The 24124-nt window shown below is 39.0% G+C and overlaps 1 long non-coding RNA gene across 1 annotated transcript; it reads left to right on the top strand.

Annotated features, from left to right (window-relative positions):
- Positions 1-677: 677 nt before the first annotated feature.
- LOC311286814 lies at positions 678-1058 on the top strand. The gene is made up of 3 exons (XR_014626654.1): positions 678-715; positions 809-898; positions 989-1058. It is a non-coding gene; the product is annotated as an uncharacterized lncRNA (long non-coding RNA).
- The last annotated feature ends 23066 nt before the right edge of the window (positions 1059-24124 follow it).

Here is a 24124-nt window from a genome sequence, read left to right on the forward strand (position 1 = left end):
AACGTTAGCCTGTAAAAGGATATTTTGGGGTCTCCTTTTTTGTTGTTGCACCCCACCGCACAACATATTGACTGCATAGTTAGCTAGTTCCTGTGCGACTGACATGAATCAGGTACTCAAGATGGCGGCAGACAAGTTTTAGAAGTGAGTGACGTCAGTGAGGAGACGTTGGTGACCTCGTACTCGTATATACTGCCCTCTATAGGTCGGGTGAAGTCGCAGTGCGTTAGTGTCGAATGTGTCCATCCTGAGCTTTATTGGAAATTGTATATTGGGTCAGTGTAACTCAATTTAGTTAAAACAGTATTCCCTGGTTTTATGATACATAAACCTGATTGAATTAAGTTACAACAACAGAATTAGAATTTATAGGTAGAATCGGTAGAAATACCTCTTTAAAGCAACAACTGCACGTTCACTTTTCATAGTGTGTATATACAGTATATATATATATATATATACACATACACATATATATATAATTCTATTTTCTCCATTTTTAATACCTTTAATTTAATTTAAGCTTATCAATAACAAAAAAACAAAAACAATAGACCCTACTGACTAATAGTTTAGCTTAGGCATAGGTAATTGTATTAAATGTTTTTTTGTTTGTTTTTTCATAAAGAAATTAAGTGCCACATGTCTCTTTGTGTTTTATTTCTTCTAGTCAGGAGGGATTTTGTATTATTCACTCACTTGCCCAAACCCGGCGGTAAGTTTAAACAATAACGTTATCAAATTATTTAATAAGACAAAGTATTCATCACAGAAACCTTCACTATAAAGTCTTCATTCTCCATTTCAGCTGAAAAACATCAGGACGTTAGAAGTTCAGGATGTCAATGACAATCCTCCGATCTTCCAGAATAAAACATACAGCGCCACAGTGTCAGAGGTGTGTGTAATGTCACATCTTTATACAGCAGAAGTGTGTTTGGTCACTCAGAGACTCACATCTCTTTGTAAACTGTGTCTTTTGCTCCAGGCGACAGCTGTGGGTTCAGATGTGCTCAGGGTTATAGCTGAAGATGCAGATGTTTATCCAGAAAACACCAATATTATATATTCTATACTGGTAAGTCATGAATGATTCTCATATATTTGATATAATATCATACTAGGCTTCCACAAAACTGCATTACTGGTATCAGGCACTAGTTTCAACAGGACTGTCAATCAATTATAGTATTTAATCGTACCTAATCTCATGGGTTTGTTTATAGTTTTTATTCATACAGGTTTTTTTAAATGAAAGGAAACTAAATCATATATTTAATTAGTCAGTAGCACAGCTTGTGTCCATGAATTTCATTGTAATTCATCACTTTCCCTCTTTAAACAGCCTCCAGCACCAGATGATTTTGAAGTGAGAGGTGACGGAAACATCAGGTTGAAACGACGTCTGAACTACAACAATGCTCAACAGTACATCTTCACTGTGCAAGCTAAAGTAAAGACAAACTCTCTGACATCCTACCAACCTCCAGATTACTTTGATCACTAAACTTCACCGAATTGCTTTGTTAGTTTATTCTTTAAACGAATAGTTCACACCAACTCTGTCATCGTATATCACTCGTGACACAAAAGCAAATATTTAGCAGAATGTCCAAGCTGCTTTTTCCATGAAAGTAGATAAGGACCAAAAACAAATTACACAATTTTCACTTTTGAATAAACATTTGTAATATGTTGATTTTATTATTATTATTTGCAGGATATAGGAGATCTCAGTGACACCACAACAGTTACAATAACGGTTGAAGATTTTGACAATCTAAACCCTTATTTTGATCACAGTCTCTACAAGGCATCCATTGAGGAAAATCAGGTAAATAACATCATGATCAATATTTAAACGAATGTCTGATCAAACAAATGAAACCCTCCATGTCTTTTCTGTCCATGCACAGGTAGGACAGTTTTCAGACGTCACTCCTGAGGCCATAAAAGCTCAAGATGGCGACACGGGCATCAACGAGCCTGTACTTTACAGCATAACAGCAGGTGCTGTTAACAGAAGATTTACAACACACTTACATGACATGAGTCCTAATCTAAATAACCTCCTCTTCCTGTTTCAATTAAAGTTTCTCTGTAGATGTGTGAGAGCTAGAGGTGAAACGCTGATTTTAAATCTGATAATATAGAAAATTCCACCTAACTATAGTCAAGCACAGTAATTGTGATAAAACAAGCATTTTACACACCTAATAATACACTTCTATTTGAATAAAGAAATATAGTCATATTCTATATGAAGTTTCTGATAATAACACAGCAAATATTCACATTTCTGTTCTAGTCTTTCCAAATGAATATCAGAGCAACTTTGACATCGATCAAAACAGTGGAGTAATTTCTGTGACAACGGTACTAGACAGAGAGAAAATCAACCAGATAACTGTTCACATACAGGTATCAGACGTTTCTGAAGACATTCATGAAAACCATTAGGCTGATTTTATGAATCGGAAGAGATTATATTTTCTATTCATGATTTCCTTATAAATAGGCAACTCAGCAGGATGATGCCCGTAAGATGGCTAACGCTGTGGTGTCCGTCACCATTGAGGATGCGAATGACAACCCTCCGAAATTTGACCAGGATGAGTACACCGTATCTATTCTGGAAAATTCACCACCGGATCAGTTGGTGCTTCAGACTAGAGTCACTGATCTAGACCTGGTACAGTTCCTGAAAACATCTGTCTGTTTGTAAAGTAATATAATTATTGTGAGATTCGAGGTGTGCTGTATGAATAAGTCACAGCTGAAGGCGTCCTTATTCACAATAAAGCCCGTCTCGACTACCTTATTGCTTTTATAAAAACACAATAGAAGTATTAAAAAACAAAAATGCATATATTATATGTAACTATATATATTAATGTAACTTTTTTTGAAGTAAATTCATAAAATCTTTTTCCTTCCGCTAAAAAATTGTTCCTGACAGTGACAGTAAATGGCAAGAGAATGTCGTAAAATGCCTCATCTTGTGGAGCTCAAATATAAACAGAAAATAGGAACTGTTCTCATCCGCTGTCATTTTTAAACACCATATATAATATCTTCTCATACACATATATGCTTATCTCTCAGCATGAGAAAACATCTGTTTTCTGTTTTTTAGTTTAAAACAGACCGATTTGATGCACAGTGCGAGTTTTCAGATTTCATAACAGTGTAAATTGATGGACATACTGTACCATACCTGAAACAGAAAACTATTAAATACAGTCATATTCCCTCCGCACTTCGGAAACTGTGGGCTTCCACACAGACATGCGCACACATCAACGTATCTCCCATAAGAGAAGACTCTTTGACAGCAGGAAGGGCGTGGCCTCAAAATGAAAGGTAACATAACGCCAGCAGAGGTCCCTCATAATTCATTACATAAATAATAAACAGTTAATTTAGCTGAAATACATAATACGTGGAACTATATTGAATGTTCATTTTGCTGAGGATGATTGCAGGTAAAATGTCTCGGTTATGCATGTAACCCTCGTTACCGAGCACCAAGTCCCAAGAGGGTATAGAGGTGGGGCGAGGCATCAACTGCATTGTGATGTGCGGCAATCACGGCAACATACACTTTCAGGGTGGAGGGAGACAGCCTTCGCTCCAACCCATGCTACAGAAAGGAAAGCACAGCCCTGATTGGGCATCTCCGGTGGTCTCCCCATTGGGAAGAACACCACTCAACGAATAGGTTCCACTTCACTACATAAAGGCGCCTCGTAGAGGGGGCCAGTGCGTCCGTGCCGGGGGTCCCATTGGTCAGGGTAGTAAAACATTGGCAATGCGACGTGTCCGGAGAGCCAAACAGATCTACCTGCGTGTCTCCGAAGCACCTCCAAATCAGCTGGACCGCCTGGGGATGGAGTCTCCATTCTCCCGGAAGCGCAGGCTGTCATGAGAGCTCGTCGGCTGCACGATTGAGCACGCCTGGGATGTGAATGGCACGAAGCGACCTCAGACGCTCCTGACTCCAAAGGAGGAGATGGCGGGTGAGTTGCATCATGCGAGGGGAACGTAGACCACCCTGGCAGTAGATGTATGCAACGGTCGCAGTGCTGTCGGTACGGACCAGTACATGCTTGCCATGGAGCGGCCCTTTGAGGTGGCGCAGCGCAAGACGTACTGCTAGCAACTCGAGGCAGTTGATGTGCCAATGCAGTTGGGGACCCGTCCACAGACCTGAGACTGCATGCCCGTTGAACGTGGCCCACCAGCCGGTGGCAGAGGCATCCGTGAAAACCACAGCATGCCTGGACACTTATTCTAGGGGAACTTCTTCCTGCAGAAATAAAGGGTCCATCCAAAGGCCAAAGGTTTGGCAAAAGTGCGGGGTAATGGAAAGGCCTGCCGCTTTGCCACACCCATCTCAGAACTTGGCCGTGTTGAAGCGGCCTCATATGAAGCGGTGTTACTGCGGTGTTACTGCGGCTGCCATATGCCCCTGGAGCCTCTGAAATAATTTCAGTGGGGCCGCTGTCCTGCCTTTGAATGAATTCAAGCAGTTCAACACTGACATGCCAGTCGTCGAGGTAGTTGAGAATGCGAACAACACTTTCTCTCAGAGGAACAATGGCCACCTCCACGACCTTCATAAAGATGCGAAGCGACAGGGGCAGCCCAAAAGGGGAGGAATTTGTACTGAAATGCCCGTCCTTCGAACACAAAACGTAGAAACGGTCTGTGCTGAGGGAGAATCGAGACATGAAAGTGCGCGTTCTTCAGGTCAATCAAAACCAATCTTGGGAACGTGGGCATTACAAAATGTGTATCTGTGTCAACATTTTAAACAGGAGCTTGTGAAGGGCCCGATTCAAAACTCACAGGTCCAAGATCGGTCATAACCCACCACCTTTCTTGGTTACAATGAAGTACGGGTGGCCAACAGATCCAGAACTAGAACGGGGAATAGGCAAGGGACTCTGAAGGATGTATTAGAGTCTCGATTTCAACACACGATGGTCATGTTCCCGCAATGAGAACATGACGCATTCACAAACGCTGCCACAGTGTGCTTAAGACCCAGACACGAGAGGCAGTGATCGTGACCATCAACAGGAGCCAGATGATGACCGCATCCAGAAACACGGACGGAATGACGTCTTTAAAAAGACACAGAAATCACACCTGTGCTTGCTCTGTCTAGTGCTGAAGCTCACAGGGGAGATGGCCACGGCACACAACAAGGGAATAGTGCAGCCCGCTGTGTGCTCTCACAACTCTTTGAAGGCGCAACCGCTCTGAAGAGCTGTGAAAACAGCTGTTAGAAATGTTCTTTTTGATGTTCACAATCTCCACTGAGAGCACCGTCACACCAACACCAACCGAGAGGCACCTTCCAGGAAGAGCAGCAGACTGGCAGTAGAACACTTGTCTGTGAATTTGGCACAGCAGAACGGCAAATATGCGATGCATCCACTTCCGTATTTATACCCGCGGAGCATCGGATGCAAAACCAGCATGCAAATGTACATTGGCTCATTTAGTTGCACTCAAAGTGGATTGGTCTCTCAAGCAAGATCCCAATTCATCGGTTCACTGACCCAACGTGATGTCGGGACTGACCGACTGAAAGGGATTTAGCCATTTTATAATTGTTATTAAACTTCAGCATTTCCAAATGAAACTCTTATAGTATTCAAGCAACATCCGCCAAAGTCTGTCTCTAGAAATGCCTTTGCAACCTCTCAAAATAATTTAGCAACAACCTAACAATCACCAGAAAACACTAGTAACCACATAGCAACAACACCCTTCATATATACACCCTGCTAAGCAGTTGCAAAGGTGTTCTAGGTTGTTGCAATGCCGTGTCCATGCGCGGGTAACTCATCACTCTTGCATGGTAACCACATAGCAACCACTCAGAACACATTTGCATTTTCTTAGGAACCCTCAGATACTTCCCAGAACACTCTAGCAACAACTTAAAACTTAGTAACATCTTAGCTACCCCAGCAACAAATTGGTAGAATTCCCTACCAGTTTAGCAGCAGATTAGTCATGGAAGTATACAAGGAATATTTATTCTATCTGCTCAAGTATGTAAACTACAAAAGATCTAAATAACCTTCAAATTAATCCTGTAAAGTTCATTGTAAGGTTTTGTCAAGTCAACATTCAAAGTTTTTTTTATGTACTTACCTTTTCTAGTTTTCTCTCCGATTAGGGTGGGTTCTCTAAAGGTCACTTTATCATGGATAACAGTACCTTCGTTATCAACAGTCAAGGAGTAATATCACTCCGGAGCGACGCCACCTTGGATAGAGAAACTGTAGACAATTACAATATAGAGGTACAAAGCAATCACATTAATTTCTTAAATCCAACTATTTACAAAATGTTCAGGATGACTATTCATTCTGAATGGGATGCTTGCATTGTCTTTCTCAGGTTGTAGCTGTAGACCAGCCTGTCGATGGTTTAAGCTCCACAGCTCAGGTCATCATCACTGTTCTGGACGTCAACGACAACAACCCACAATTCCTTCCTCTCCCAGAGACCATTGAGATTCAGGAAGGTGCGTACACACCCTCATCACCTGGAGAGGTGTGCAAAATCTCAGCCACAGACGCTGACATTGGAGACAACGGTCGTGTTAACATCACTACTTTCTCTTACAGCAAGTTCTTCAGCTTCAGAGATGTGAGGACATAAACCTATTGACATGACAATGTATTGTCAGATGTTCAGATCTTCATTAATTTCCTAAAAATCTATTACTTTATTTCATTCCTTCAGGATGGGACTCTCCTAGCTATTGAGGAGCTGGATCGGGAGACACAGGATGTGTATGATGTGGTCATTGTTGCTATGGATCAGGGGATGCCACAGGGAAATGTAATTTATTTTTATGATTTCCATGATGCGACCTTGTACTTCAATACAATTTTGAGTCTGTTCATGGACTTCAAGTTCATATTGCAAGTGTAGAAAAAAAACACAAGAACTATCTCGAAATGCAAGCTCCAATCTGTTCATCAGGCTTCATGTAACATATCCCTTAATGGTGGGGAAAGAGTAAAGTAGAATTAAAGTAAATTCCTATACACTACCAGTGGACTAGCCTACACAAAAATTCAGATACGCAGAATTAGAAACATATCTGTTTTATATCAATATCCTAATCAACATTTTCAAACAATGTAAGTTTCATAAGACTGTATGAAAAACTATGTAAAAAAGTATATTTAACAGGCTACTTGATCAACAGAGTTAACACAACTACAAGCCACGTATACTTTGAATACTTAATTATACTTTTAAGTATATCTCGATCAAAAGATTGAGTACAAGTACAGGCCAAATATAATTGGACTTTTCTCTCAGTAGCCTATAAGTCAAGTACATTTAAGTGTAATTTAAAGTATATTTCTGAGAAGTACATAAAGTATATTTTTGAGAAGTATATAAAATGTAGACTGAAAGTATACTTTCTTATTTTTAGTCTAAAAGAAGTATACTAATAGAACACTTGAATAAACTACTTTTTCGTAAGGGATGGAAGTCAGAGTGTAAATATCTGCCAGGATACAAATCTTGTTCCAAGAAAGTACAAGTTGCTTGGTTTTCCAGAGTTTGCAAGTTTCATGGAACCAACATTTTAAAAGACTTTTTAGGGTTTTGTTTAAGGCACAAAGTAGCACATAATCTAAATGACATAGAACAGGGGTAGGCAAACCCAATCCCTTGAGAGCTCAGACAGCAATATAGTGTCGACCCAGATCCGGCCCACATCTGGTATGTGTGGAATCCACGTGTAGCAGATGTGGGCCAGATCTGGGCCAACACTATGTTGCTGTCTGGGAGGTGTGTTGGAGCAGGGTGGGAACTGAACTCTGCTGAAAGGTTGCTCTCCAGGATCAGGGCTGGATAATCTTGCTCTAAAGCAGGGGTGTCCAAACCTGCTCATAGAGAGCCAATGTTCTTTAGAGTTTAGATTCTACCAGCCTCAACACACTTGACTGAAATGTTTCTAGTAATCCTGAATACTTTGAATAGCTGATTCAGGGGTATTTGGTTGGAGGGTTGGAGCTAAACTCTGCAGGATGGTTGCTCTCCAGGATCAGGGTTGGCTATCAATGCTCTAAAGCAGGGGTTCTCAACTCTCCTCCTCAAGGTCCACTTTCCTGCAGGATTACTAGAAAGTTATAGGCAGGTGAGTTTGATAAAGGTTAGAGCTAAACTCTGCATGAAAGTGGATCTCAAGGCCAGAGTTGAGAAGCCCAGCTATAAAGGTTACATACCAAAATGACACATAGCAAACCCAAGGCAGATGTTTTTTTCATTATTATTATTTTGCGCAGATGATCTAAGTGGGCTACTCTTCACAAACATGTTGCACTGTGGATCCAACGCTTTGTCAATATTCAAAGCTCTTGATATCTGATACTAGTACAATCCTTAGGCTAGATACTAGACATTGCAAATATTAACTTTTGGTCTGTAATACAAAGGGTTGTTTGGGTTCATTTTCTGCAGAACATCACCACAGTGAGGGTCAGTATCACAGATGTCAATGACAACGCTCCAGTTTTCAGCTCCAACACCTACAGCAAAAGCATTCGGGTTAAAGACGCCAAGGTTGGAGATGTGCTGCTGATGCTCTCGGCCACAGATAAAGATGCTGGAAACAACGCGGTTATTAGTTACAGGTAAGCTTAAGCTAACTAAACTTCCATTTCATTAGCATCAATAATATGAAGGCTAAACCATGGACACCCTTACCTACATCACTCCTTTAAGACAGATGCATGAATGTTGTTTTTCTGTAGTTTCTCTGAAGACTCCTCAATGGTCGCATTGGATGCTGAAACAGGAAACATCACTTTGACCTCTGACCTTAGCGAGGTCACAGAAGACACGCTGCTAAACCTTACTGCTATAGCAACAGATCATGGAACACCACCAGAATCTGATGAAGGTTTGGGCTTGGTTTGCGTAATTTCTTTAGTGAATCTGATGTTATAACAATGCAGATAATTTGAGCAAATAAACAAATCTTATTGGGAGCGGTTAATTCCCCCTTCAATATTCAAACCTGATCTGATAAACATGTCAAGATTAATATCTTTCTTCTCTCTATAGCTGAAGTCTTGATCCACTTCAAAATTGCCTCTCTCCCTGAGAGTGTGAGTTTTGAAAGCTCTTTCTACAACTTCACAATAAAAGAGAATGAACCTGAGGCCTCAATAGTAGGCAAGGTCAAGGCATTAACTAGTAGTCCAGTGGTTACGGTCAGCTATAACATGAAGTCACATAAGGATGTCTTCTCTGTGGATGGTGAGGGAACCATAAAAGCTCTGAGAACGCTGGACAAGGAGAAAGAGGAGTGGTTCATCCTCACAGTAGAAGCCATAGACTCCAGAACTCCTGCAAACACTGCAGAGACAACGGTACTATTCTTACTTTAAACTAAGGCCAGAAACAAACTCTACACAAGTATCCAATTTATGTTCATGCATAATGTACTTTGTTTTTAAGTATAAACTGTGTTAATGCTTTCTTTATCCCCCATTAAAGCAACACTGGCAATACAATTTGCATTGCATTTGCATTCTGACACATTTCAAAATGCAATGACACAAGTGTTTGTGTTCACATATTTACGTCTTACTCTTCAAGCATGTCAATGGCAAAGTTTCTCTTCTTAAAGAAAGCTGGCACAGAGAATTTGACTTTCTTTTTCTCACAATCTTCAGGTCAGCGTTCAGGTTGAGAACGTGAATGAGGCTCCTGTGTTTGACGCTGAAAATTATAAAGCAGAAATTTTCAGTATCTCTCCATACAAATTCCCTATAGTGAAGGTCCAGGTGAGTGTTGCTGGGCATAGACACAGATATAAATGCAATGGATGTAGTCAGATCTATTTTGTAATTAGTGATGTTCACTAAGGCAAACATCACTGTTACTCTTGTTATTGCTCATGCTTAAAGGGCTAGTGATTTGTTAAGACCCTTGACCGTAAGTAATACATTTCGACATGTAACTTATCCCATGCCATCTGTGCTATGGACATGAATAATCCCTCAAATCACATGTCTTATTGAGGAGATGTGTGCTGGTATTTTTCAAACTGATCAGACCATGATTTTTTGTAGATGTGGATGTGTAAATGTGGTTGAAGTGTGGTCATGTGTCCCTCAGGCATCGGACCCTGATGTGGGCGAGAGCTCAGAACTGCAGTATTCCCTGCAGGAGTCCACAACTCTGCTGGATGTGGAGGCAAGCACTGGTCAGATCTACGTACTGGATGTATCAAAATTTGGAGACAATCTGTTCACCTTTCAGGTTAAAGCCACTGATAAACATGGGCTGTTCGCGACTACAACAGTAGAGGTGAGCAGAAACAGAGGGACAAAAAAGACAACGCTTTTGAAAGACTATTTCAAATTACCAATTGCATTTTGATTGAGAGAGCAGTGAAACAGAGCAGTCAATCCAAAGATTGTGTTCTTATGTTTGCAACCTGCAGATCGAAGTGAAAGAAAGTGCACAACGTGACAGCGTAATCTCCCTAAACCAGCCCGTATACATAGTGGAGAAAAAGATACCAGAGATGGAAGAGTGAGTAATCTATGTTCGTTATTGAGCATTTCCAGTTGTGAAGTGTTAATGTGTTATGAGATAAGACGAGTGTAAGTGGAAACATGTTTAAGGATTAATTAACCCAAAATAAATATAAACATGAATTATTTTACTCCATTCCTAACCTGTGTGCTGCTATGTTTTCATTGAAACACACAGAAATGTTTTTTCTTATTTCTCAATAAGACCAAAAAAGCATAATAAAAAAGTAGTGCATATGACTTGTGGGCTGCATTTCCAAGTCTTCCGCATGATTTACTTGTATAGAACAGACTGAAATATACGCCATTATTTACAGAAAAGCTTCTTCTCTACTGAGCTGTTAAATCAGGGTATTTTGTGTTCTATACACCATTGTGTGTGTGTTTTTCTTTTTCTTTCTCAGTTCCATGGGGAAAGTTTTAGGCTGGACTGTGAAAATCCTCAGTGTGAGAGCTGAGAATGGGAATGAGATGCGCACCATTCTTAGAGAATCTACAGACAAAACTTACGTCAGTTTCATCGCCATGGACTCCAGTGGTGCTGTCATCCAAGCCACGGTGGTCAAAGAGTAAGTTGAACAAATATCAGTTTATTCAGACTAATCTAATGTGGAAGCTGATGTGGAAATGTGCAAGTGACATGTTTTACAATAAATAGAGTCATAATGGTTGTAGCCTTGTGGTCAGTGCTCTGACTTAAAATGAATCTGAGATCTGAATACATTCATTTTTATTTGAACTCTGGCTGCCCAAAAGGCTGTAAGCCCGCGCTCAATCGGCCCAATGGAGGCAACCAGTCAGCAGGGAATGTCTTTACGTGTTACTGTCTTTTCTCGTGGCAAAGTATTTTTGATTAAATGCAACACATTTTCTCATATGTATTTTCTCATTTTTTCATCTGACTCCATAAATGAAAAGGTTTTAATGATATCTGTGCATCATTAAATGTGAGCGAATGTTTGACTATTCCTTTTAACTCTTTACTGCAAATAATGAGTCTGTTAGAATCAAATCAATGTTTACAATTTGTTATGTCAGGTAAAGGCATCATGCCAATTTCGTAATCAGTTCAAAGATAATATATGAATACTTTAACAAAAGTATAAGCTATAAATATGAAAAAAAAATGTATGTATGTGCATTAACAAAAACATATACTCCTCAGTCTTCACATTTCCCTCTGGCCTGCTTGCCTGAATTACATCTATTCTGTATAATTAGGATGAGAGTGTAATGGGCAGCATCTGAAATAATATCTTCACTCCCACAGGAAGCTGAACAGTGAGAACAAAGTTTTAACATCTGAGCTGGAGAAGGTTTTTGGTCCTGGTTTGGAAATCAAAGTGGAGGACAGTTCAGGAGACTCTGGAGAATCCAGTCAAACCGTCACAATAGCTCTCATCGCTGTCAGTGTTCTGCTGGCTGTAATCAGTGTGACTTTAGTGTCGACAATTATCCATCTTGTCAAGTAAGTTATTACTGGCCATGTACTGCATCTATCTATCTATCTATCTATCTATCTATCTATCTATCTATCTATCTATCTATCTATCTATCTATCTATCTATCTATCTATCTATCTATCTATCTATCTATCTATCTATCTATCTATCTATCTATCTATCTATCTATCCTGAAAAGAATTCCTAGTTGAAAAATAAGCTTAAAGTCAACTTGAAATCAGGATTGATTAAATGGTCTGTTCTGTTTCACCTGTTCTATACAGCTTTCCTAAAATGCCGTAATGTGATGCCAGTTGTCTTACTCTTTATAGTGATAAAATGATGTTTCATGTTGAACATTGCTCATGTTTTAGGAGTATTTTTTATACAGTGAAGAAAATGAATATGTTTGGTCAATTAGTTATAATACATATTTTTGCTGCCTCAGGAAAAAGGGCACCGATTCTGAGAGACAGAGTTCAAATACTCCTATTGATTTAACTGAAAGGAGACACAGTATTGACAACCTTGCTAACTTTAACACGTAAGTGTCAAAATATTGTTAAAGATCTGATACAAATAGTTTGAAAAGATTGTTCTCAAATACAAAATATGCATCAGTTACCATGTTTTTATCAGCATTGATTTGTGAGATGTTTGACTAAACATGTTTCGTCTTTTGTTAACAGATACCCAGAACCCAGAGAGGCAAAGCCCCTTACTGTAACAACAAACTCATAGAATATAATTCATTAAGTATCATTTTGTCATTAAAAATGGAATCTAAATTCTTATTTATAATTTTGTCCCATGTGTTTTGTGTGTTTCCCAGGAAGAGGTTAGAGAGACATTTTGACAGAGAATGAGAGAATGGAAGTGATATCAGTGGAAACAGCATCTCTGCCCTCTGAAAACACCCTGATGGATCAAAGCTCCTCACTTCTTCTCAGTGGTGTACAAGACTTCATGAACTGATGTCTTGATTATGACTATATATAGCCCTAATCCTAAACTTGAGATCTAGGCAGCTATTAAGGGTTTAGTTCCCAACATGGAGGAAACAACACGAGTATCAAGTCTTCTTTAGACAGAAATCAGGCTCTGGGCTTCAGCATTACAGGGTTTAACATCTTTAATCATGTGTCCTCAGTTCCAGGATCAGCTGTCATGTGACTCTCACAATGACAAACTCAGGTCACAACAGACACAACACAGGGTGAATTCCCTTCAAAGAGGCAAGCATCACTCTGCTCCACTCATTATATATTACTGTCTCATAATGGCTGTCTGGATCACCCGACATGAAGCCAGACGTCACTGACACTTTATTATGAATTGAAATGTTATTTAAAACAGAATTCATACTGAAAAATACAGCTGTTAAGACAGATGTAGCGGTCCTGTAGAGCAAACAGGAGAGGTGGTGCTGGATACGCCACAGTCATTTGATTGATTCCCAAGGAATACAAGAATTGCCAAATGTGTAAATGTAAATAAATGTAGATTTTTAAATATAGCCTCTGTGTCTTTAATTCCCATTTTACATTTGGTAAAAACTAACAAACATTATTATGTTAAGGATATTTAAATGAGTTACATTTTCAGGTAACTTATCAAATAAATTCTAAAATGACTTCCTTGAAGTGACCATCACATTTACCTTTCAATAACGGTCTCATAAAAATGCCCTTAATGAAGGACCAATCACTTACTCTGGTTTGGAATGACCCACATTTGGTTTGTCATTTTACATCACATAACATATATTCAGCAAATTGTCTAATTGTTACTTTTGCTGATGTATTCAATCTATGTGTATTCTGTAAGATGTTGGAAGAAAAGTTTGCAACATTTGTTTTATGAAGTTGTTACACAGTTCCTTTGGGAAGATTTCTTACTTGTCTCATTAAATAAACATGTGAGTTAAATGTGAGTAAAAATGTGAGTTGAGTCTGTCTATACAAGATACATAATGATAAGATGACAATAAAGTAACTATATGCATTTCTACGCAGACCACAACTGTGATTGGTCAGGATGAATTCTGCGGTAGCTTTGCATTCAGCTTCAGAATGAATATAATAGAGCCTGGAAGCTTTTAATAAAAGCAGTGAGTTTAAACACAAACACTTGAGAAGAAAACCGGCCCTAAGAAGGCAGTTCCCTACAGACCTTATGCGCCAGAGAAAAAAGGGCACAGCCATCTTTAAAATATTGTCTTTTAACTTCCGTTTTTGCGGTCGCTCTGTATATTTCTATGGCATTGCTGTCCAGGAGTAATTAGCTTTTGAAGTGGATTAACTTAAGGTAAAGTTGACGAAAGTTATCATGAGGATAGTAATGTTTAAAGCAGATGTGTTAACAAATGTCAGTAGACCGGGAAGATTTTAAAACGAGATGTTCATTCATAAATATGCAAGATCACTATGAAAATACAGACCGGAAGTCAAAAGACAACGAGCGCAGCGCTGAAAATGGGCGGGGCTACATAAGGGCGCAATAAGTGCAACTAATCTGAGTGTATGTGATCGCTAACTCCATAAAAGACTTTAAAATATATACTCTTTTTATAAGACCCTTTTTCCATTCGAAAACGAAGTACACATATACGGATTTCTAAGATTTTAAATATATATATATAGGCTATGTGTGTGTATGTGTGTTTTTAAATATATCATTATATATATATATATATATATATATATATATATATATATATAAATGTGTAACAAAACAGTATTAAAGGGGTGGTTGATTATGATTTCACTTTTCTAACTTTAGTTAGTGTGTAATGTTGCCGTTTGAGCATAAACAACATCTGCAAAGTTACAATACTCAAAGTTCAAAGCAAAGGAAGATATTTGCTTTTAAAGAAAAGGACTACAACAAAAGGCTGGTTGGGACTACACGACATTCCTCCCGGGTTAGTGACATCACTAACCCTAGAATTTACATAAACCCCGCCCCCGGGAGCATGCAGTCCATGTTGAGAAGAGGGAAAGTTGTTGTATAAGAGTACATTTGTGAGTCAGCTCAAACTTTAGCATCCATCTTCTCACATGCAATAGAAAGTCACTCTGTGTGCATCTCACAACAGTTCCTATATGAGCGATTTATAGATTTATCATGACAGAATATCTTAAAGCTACACTGTGTAATTTTTTTTGTTGATTCTTAGCAAAAAACACTTAGTTCTTTAAAAAAATATATGTGCTCATTAATGTATATTTACATCTTTCAAGTAATAAAGTATTCTCGTAAGTTTATAATCTGCCATTGAAAGTACATACGGGTGAGGGGTTTGAATGCCGGTCGCCATGTTGCCCCTTCATCTTGAAACTACATTAGCCAAAGAGGGACATACCTGTAAATTCAAGCTTCGCCTTTCGTGCTTTACACTCAGTGACTCAGAGACGAATGCGAGGGGGAGATTACTCGCGACTGCCGGCAGATTTGAAAGATTGCTGATGGAGGATCACGCCTATTTTCGAGGACATGTAGCAGAGTCGCCAAGGAAGCGAAAGAGTGAATTAAAACGTCAACGCGACAGGCAAATCAGCAAGACCAAAGTCAATACTGGAGTAACTTTTCCCAGATGGAAAGAGCTCATGAGGAGCAAAGATTTTAAAACGGACGCCGAAGTTGCCTGCTTTCTTCTCGGCAGGTAATTCAGCCTATTTGTGTAAATTTGAAGTTTTATAGTTGCTTGTCTATGTCACAGGTCGGGATGGGCCAAGCCGGACTGCGCCCACCCCTGAACCAGGACCACCCTGAGGAGCGTGTCAGAGACGAGACGGAAACAAAATTCAAGGGAATAACAGTTATTTTTATTAAAGTTAAAAGTAATTTGAATAACCTAAGCTAAAATCTTCCTTTCCTCTTCTTCCCCGGAATCGAGGCAATGCAGCAGTCTCCGGGGCCCACTCCCACGCCGATACAAGGTTCGCAATGGCCTGAGATGGATCGATGGATTTCCACGGGTGTGTATGCAGTCGGGGCTATTCCTCTTCCCACACTGATGCGGGGTCCACAGGGACCTACGACAGACAGGTGAGTTTCCACAGGTGAGTAGACAGTCGGGCTGTTCCTCTTCCCACACTGATGCAGGATTCACAGGGACCGACGACAAACAGGTGAGTTTCCACAGGTGAGTAGACAGTCGGGCTGCGACAGACCGGTGAGTTTCCACAGGTGAGTAGACAGTCGAGCTGTTCCTCTTCCCACACTGATACAGGATTCACAGGGACCGACGACAGACAGGTGAGTTTCCACAGGTGAGTAGACAGTCAAAGCCCTTCCTCTTCCCACACTGATGCAGGGTTCACAGGGACCGACGACAGACAGGTGAGTTTCTACAGATGGATATACAGTCAGGGCTAATCCTCTTCCCACACTGATGCAAAGTTCACAGAGGCCTACGACGGACAGGTAAGTTTCCACAGGTGAGTAGACAGTGGGAACTCTAGGGCTACAGCAGACTCGAGTCAACGGCTGAACGGAGCTTCTCTAGGACAGACAGTTAGAACAGACAGAGTCAGCTTCAACAGCAGTATATAGGCCTCACGTGTGTTGCCGGGGACAGGTGACTCCACCCCATGCAGATGGACCGGGGGCTATAGCAGACTCAAAGGTGCAGGCCGAGCGGAGCTTCTCCTGGACAGACAGAATCAACTTCAACAGCAATATACAATTCTCACGTGTGTTGCAGGGGACAGATGACTCCACACCATACAGAATGGACTTGGGGTTGTAGCAGACTTAAGTCGCAGGCTGAGGTGAACTTCTCTAGGACAGACAGAATCAACTTCAACAGCAGTATACAGTTCTCACGTGTGTTGCAGGGGACAGATAACTTCACACCATGCAGATGGACTTGGGGTTGTAGCAGGCTCAAGTCGCGGGCTGAGCGGAACTCCTCTAAGACAAACAGAATCAACTTCAACAGCAATATACAGTTCTCACACGTGTTGCAGGGGACAGATAACTTCACACCATGCAGGTGGGCTTAGGGCTGCAGCAGACTCAAAGTCACCAGGCTGAGCGGAGCTCCTGCTAAGACAAACAGAATCAAGATTGCAGATAGAGTGTGCAGTCTCACATGTGTTGCAAGGGGGGCGAACCTTCTCACCATACAGGTGGGTTGACAGGCAAGTAGCGAACTTAAGTCAACAGGCTGGACTGAGCTTCTTCTAAGCCAGTCGGAATCGCTACTTCAAAACAGAGAGGTTAGTTTGACTCACAGATGCTATTCCTTCTAGTCCTCAACAGATGGGACCGATCGACATTATTAAGCTCCAGTTACTGACAGTAGACCAGCATGGCACGTGGGGAGTGCACGGCAAAAGAGAATAAATCTTCCACACACACACGGCAATTTCACTCCAAACATGCAACGTGAGGGGGGAAACATCAATTTAAGCACTGCAATCCACTTCAATAAGTGCAGATAAGGCCAGCACTCACCCAGGGATCTCCGTGCCACAAGCAACGAGCTCCAATGTTGGGAAGAAGATGTTTCAGGGTTTTCCTCCACAGACATAGACGGATTCACATCACCGTTCCAACACGGGGGAAGAGGGCAAGAGATCGAACATGAATCAGTATAATTCACTCAGTGACGTTTAGATAGCACAATCAAGCACTCCAATCCACCTCAAATTCAGTGTTGAAACATGCAGGTACGAGATACGATGGTCGATTACTTATCTCTCTCCCTTCCAGGCAAACGGTGTGTTTTCACAACTCTTCCACACTCCTCAAGTCCCCTCCAGCAGCACTTCCCTTTGCACCCCGCAATTCTTCTATGCAACACTCAAATAGAACGACTTCTCACGGGAGAGAACCACCCCACAGTCTCTCTTCACTGGCTTTTTATATCCTTCTCAATGCCCACATGGCTTCGTCATGGCTCTAAATTAATTTCCCACACCTGGTGTCAATTTCCTCATCCCGGTTGGCAGGGCAACAGATATACACTTACACGGGGGGTAGTGTTTCCTTGTTATTATACCGGAGGGGACACAATTGCGGCGAACTTTAGTTCCGCCCTCATTTGTCACACCGTGACATCTAACCATAGCATGGTTGTGCATAACGCCAGAACGACCTCTACTATAACTTGCGTTACTTTTCCTCACGTCAATGGTGAAAAAGTATTGTTTACCTTGTAACATAAATCTGTGCTGCGACGGATCACAGGTGATGAATAGTTTTAAAGGCGCAATTGGACGAAGTCGAACTGAAAGCCATGTTAATCTTGGAATAATACGGCCACCGTAGGAGTTAAAACGCCCTCGAAATTCAAAGGAACAGAAACTAATATTCACTGGGTAGTCATATACAATTTCACCGCTAGATGGGGGAAAATATCACACAGTGTATCTTTAATTGAAGATAGTTAACTCCACATCAGCAACATAAATTCATCAACTAACCATTCAGAGACGTCCTGTTGCATTCTACATGTTGTCACTTCTTCTTGAGTCTCTCCATCTTTGTCTGACTCCGTTTTAACATTAAAGGCAGAACAGTTTCTGTCATTTTAGTGTGAGGTAATAGCAGCTGCTAACACACAGGAGCTCTTGAAACCCCGCCCTCTGCAGCAGCTCATTTGCATTTAAAGGGCCAGGCACAAAACGGTGCATTTTTGCAAACCCTCAAAAAGTGACAACTTTAACTTGCTATATAAAAATATCTGTGGGGTATTTTGCGCTAAAACTTCACACACACACTCTGGGGACATCATAGATATATTTTACATCTTGTGAAAAGGGCATTTTACCACCCCTTTAATAGTAAACAAGATGGATTTTTTTTTTTTTGTCAAAACTGATTCATCATTGATTCAGACCTTTCTCAGCAGCTGTCAGGGACGAGTGAGTGCAGTCTGGATGGTGTAAAAGTTGCAGATGTCTGGTTAGGCCAGTACCCAGACAGCAACATAGTATCGGCCCAGATCTGGAACAACTGGAATCCACACAGCCCAGATGTGGGCCAACACTATGTTGCTGTCTGGGTATGCATGTGACCATGGACAGGAGTCGTCCCATATTCAATTTCAATTCAAGTTATTCAACTGTGCTCTTAGTTATATTTATTAAGAGCCATCGAGTCAATAATACACGTTTTTACAGTTGCTCACTATCTCACTCTTTACTGTAGATACAACTTACTGTATATTTATGCCACTTTTACACAACACATTCATACTATAGCATACTTTTTAACGGTCGCGAAGTAAGTCCGAATTCAAATGTAGTTCATCTACAGTATTATTATTTTTAACACATGAACCTTGATTAATTTGACATTTGTACAAATAGACTAAATGTCTTTGATTGCTTTTCCTTTAAATTAATTGTAATGAAACAACCCGAAACAATCAAATGATAAGAACATATGATTATGCCTGAGAGAACTCAAAATAGACAACTTTAGTAACATAATATGTGAACCTCAGGGGAAAATAGTAACATAAGATTTCTTTAGCAATTCATAATTTAGTATTTGTTGAATCTGTTTTCCTGCAGGTGGGATGAGGTCTGAGATTAAGGTTGGTCTCGAGTTAGAGATTGGGCTGTAAGTGGAGTAATAAATCTTCTCTTGAGATGGATTTGTAAGCCTGACACACTGAACACCAGCAGAACCAGAGCCACATCTTCACTTGTTATAATTAATTATAAATCCTGGCCACAGAAAAATAACTCTTTCTTAGCATATAATCAATAGAATCAACAGAATCAATACGCATGTGAAATGTGCACAAAAGTTTAAACTAAATTACAAACACATAACTAATCTAAACAAACACAAATCATGCATACATGGGAAATGGAAAAGAGAAAGTAAATGAGACTGGAAACAGAATAAGAGAATGAAGCAATGAAAAGAGTATTTTAATCTGTACAGAGCTTATTTATCAGGTAAAACACACATTCACGTAAAGCTCAAAATAACTAGCTGAATCAGACTGTAGCCTGTCTAAAGCAAAAGAATGGAGATAATGCATTTGTTAAACAGCACATTTTTTAATTTACATAGCACAATCAATTTGAGCACAAACCAAAAAGTAGATATTCATCTGCCAAATTATTAAATGAAAAAACGCTAAGGAATATTTTTTTATATATATGTATATTTTATATATATTTTATTTTCTGCCAGTTGAACATGCTATACATGCAATAAAAGAAAAATAATAGCACACTTCTCAACAAGCTGCATGTCATGTGCCTCCACAGTCGTGTGGTAAATCATAAGAAACCAACACCAGCACAAGTCTATTTGTGTGGATTGCTAAAGTAAACCGTATTGGTGTAAAATTAATGTTTCACTTGCACAAATTCTTTGTTACATAAAACCATCAAGATAAGATATAATCCCTGTTTATCATCCAGTGTAACCTTTGATTTGTTCAATGATGTTGGTGTTATAAATTTATAGTTGGTTCTGATCATTTTCATGCAGTGATAAGTTCATTGTGTTGACAATAGGAACACGGGAAATCCATTTCACCGAGTGTGAAATATTCATTGTTGTCATGTATCTTTACAGAAGCCATATTTGAGTTTAGGGCTAGTCTTTGAGAGAATTTTGAGCAAAAAACAAAAAACAAAAAAAAAACTAATTATGCATTAAATACAAGTCTAAAATGCAACACTCCATGATTCCTCGCTCAATGTTTCTAACATGGCCTGAAAAAGGGTGAAGACTCCTGATATTAGTAAGGTATAAACTAAGAAAAAAGAAATATATATTTAAAACTGTAGTAGTTAATTGTTTTGAAATACAGTAATTGTTGGTTATACTCTGATTTTGGATGTTAGCTTTCACTGTTGTATTGGTCTATGTAAACTATTGCATGAGAAGCTGTGGAGTACAAACTCAAAACAAGATCAGTAACAAAATCTGAGTTCAAGACATCTCAAATATCTCTGAATAAACTTGTAACATCAACTTCTTTCCAGAAAATCCCTCCCACATCACTCCTTATTATTGGCCTTTATGAAGCACCTTTGATACTTGCTTATACCAATAACTGTTTATGGTATACAATAAAGAAGAGCTCAGTTACACAAGGAATATTCATTCTCTTTCCTCAAAGGCTTCAATACATTTGCATTGTCGATAATGTATTATGGAAAAGATGGATTTACTCTCTCTTCTATTTATTTTAGCTTGTTTTCATGTCCACAGTGCTAGGAGTGCTATTGGTAAGTCAAATTTATTCGTAACCAGCTGAAGTTGAAATGTTTAGATGGTAGGCAGAACTGGAACTTTGTTTACATGACTCTGTTGTGACAATGAGAAAAAGAAATGTGACAATGTACATCCATATCTATCTATCTATCTATCTATCTATCTATCTATCTATCTATGGTACATACCTACCTGTTGTTTAAAAACATGTTTTACAGGACAAAGATCTTCTAATGAAGCAAAGAAAAATTTCTGGATAATGTTGATTTGTTTACATCATCTATGTGTACACACTGTTCATTAACTTAGCTTACTCTCTGAACAACTTGCATTATCTGAACTGCTGCCATGTTGGCAAAAAAAAAAAATTGATGTAAGGAGAAGATTTGAGAATATCAGTTGAGTACTGAGATAGAATTGTTGCTTTTTTACACATAAATAGATTATGATCCACAAATAAATGTATAGAGATCCACAAACATTAAACATATTCACAAGTAAATAGAATGAGATTCACAAATAAACGTTAGGAGTTTCACAAAAAAAAAAAAAAAATATATATATATATATATATATATATATATTTTTTAAATAAACATTAACAAATATGTTTTTATTTCACAAACACAACTCTTCCTGGCATTCATTTGTGAATCCCTTTCCGTGCATTTGAGCATTTTGAAATATTTCTAGTGTCAAGACTGTGGTCAAGACATGCAGACAAATCCACAAATAAGTGGACTCCACCCACCATCTACTCAAGCCAATCAGATAATAGCTACCTTGCGCTGACCGATCTCTTGCTCCAACCAATCATGATTTGCTCAGGGTGGGAACAGATTCATTCAGCGTTTTCAATTCATTCCTATGGAAGTTGAGCCTCACTCTCACGCAGTGCATTGTGGGATTGACAGTGGACCAGAGAAAGCATTGAGAGCATCAAAAGTTTGGGCAAATGCAAATATCAAGCGAACAACGCAGGCAGTTCAGGCTGTGTTGTTCAGGCAGTGTTTGTCTCGAGCATTTGGAAATATACAGGTTGTGCATGTAATATATGCTGCATTTAGTGTGTAAATCCTTTTGTTTACAAATTGGACACTTTGCAGTTGTTATATTTATGTTGCATTATTTTCCTGTCATCATTATAAAGCTGCTTTGAAAAAATCTGTATTGTAAAAAGCGCTAAATAAATAAAGGTGACTTGACTACAGGTGACTTATATTTATGTTAAAAATTGCAGTTTGGATGTGTTCATTGTGATTATACTGGCTGGGTTTACAAAAGTTTATCAAATTGACAGGATATCTTTGGGGCATTTGGAAACAAAGCTTGCCGATTTCCAAATGTAATCGCGTGCATCTGTGATGATTATATTACCCATGTGATTTAATAAACATAACAGTTACATTAAACACACTCACTACAGACACACCCCAAAACGAAGGCGTTGTTGCCAGCGGCATTGAGCAGAGTTTTGCCACTGTACTGGTCCACTGTCGCGGAGCGAACCACACCCTAGCAACCATTTAGAGCACCTTAACAAGCCATATTTCAGTGCCAGAACATTATATAGACTTATAGTTTGGCTCTCTTGCAGTTAATTGCATCACAATCGCAATGTGGTTGTTATCTAATTGGCTTGAGTAGACGGTGGGTGGAGTCCACTTATTTGTGAATTTGCATGTCTTGACAGAAATGTTTCAAAATCCACAAATGCGGAGTTGGCTGAGTTGTGTTTGAAACAAATCATATTTGTGAATATTTTTTGGCAAATCTCATTTTATTTATTTGTGAATTTAATTAATTTTTGTGAAACTCCTCACATATATTTGTGGATCACATTCTATTTATTTGGGAATGTTTAATGTTTGTGAATCCCTTTACATTTATTTGTGGATTATAATAATATGGAATAAAGCAACAATTCTATCCCCACAGTTGAGCCATGTCATTAGCATTTCAGCAAAATTTCAGTATTTCAGAACAATTTTTAAACTGAATGCTTTATTTGTCTTGGTTTTCAATATATTGTGTGGTTTAATGTATAGTGTGTACTACTAAATTTATCCTGAAACCAATTACTTGTTTTTTAAGGTACCTCAGAGATAAACTGTGTGACTGGAACTAATATCTATGTAGGGAGTGTCCTGGAGGATTATGAAGGTGAGAAATGTCCACAAGACTTTAACAAACTAAGTATAACTAGTCCCCAATATTAATTTTACATTTAAAAGTAATTTTTTTTTTTTTTTTTTAATTAATGTAATATTAAAAGGGTCATGAACTGCATTTATTATTTTATAATGTTTCCTGGGGTGCACTTATTATGTTAATCAGATTTTTACACAACATAATTTAGAAATAAACAACATTTTTACTACCCTGATATTAGCCCTCTGATTTGACCGGAAGCTTGTTTCCACCACAGAATAAAAAATAAAAAAGGCAATTGCTACTTTTTATCTCACAATTCTGACTTTTTTTTCTCACAATTGTGAGTTTACATCTCACAGTTCTGACTGTTTTCTCAGAATTGCGTGATATAAAGTCGCAATTACGAGTTATAAAGTCAGAATTGCATGATATAAAGTAAAAATTGCAAGTTATAAAGTCAAAATTGCATGATATAAAGTAAAAATTGCAAGTTATAAAGTAAAAATTGCGAGTTATAAAATCACAATTGCGTAATATTATATAAAGTCGTAATTGCGTGTTATACAGTCAGAATTGCGAGTTATAAAGTCAGAATTGTGCGTTATAAAGTCAGGATAGCGAGTTATAAAGTCAGGATTGTGTGATATAAAGGTGCAATTGCGAGTTATAAAGTCAGAATTGCGTGATATAAAGTCAGAATTGCGAGTTATAAAGTCGCAATTGCAAGATATAAAC

The sequence above is a fragment of the Rutilus rutilus genome (genome assembly GCF_951802725.1).
Source record: "Rutilus rutilus genome assembly, chromosome: 2".
NCBI classification, from domain to species: Eukaryota; Metazoa; Chordata; class Actinopteri; order Cypriniformes; family Leuciscidae; genus Rutilus; species Rutilus rutilus.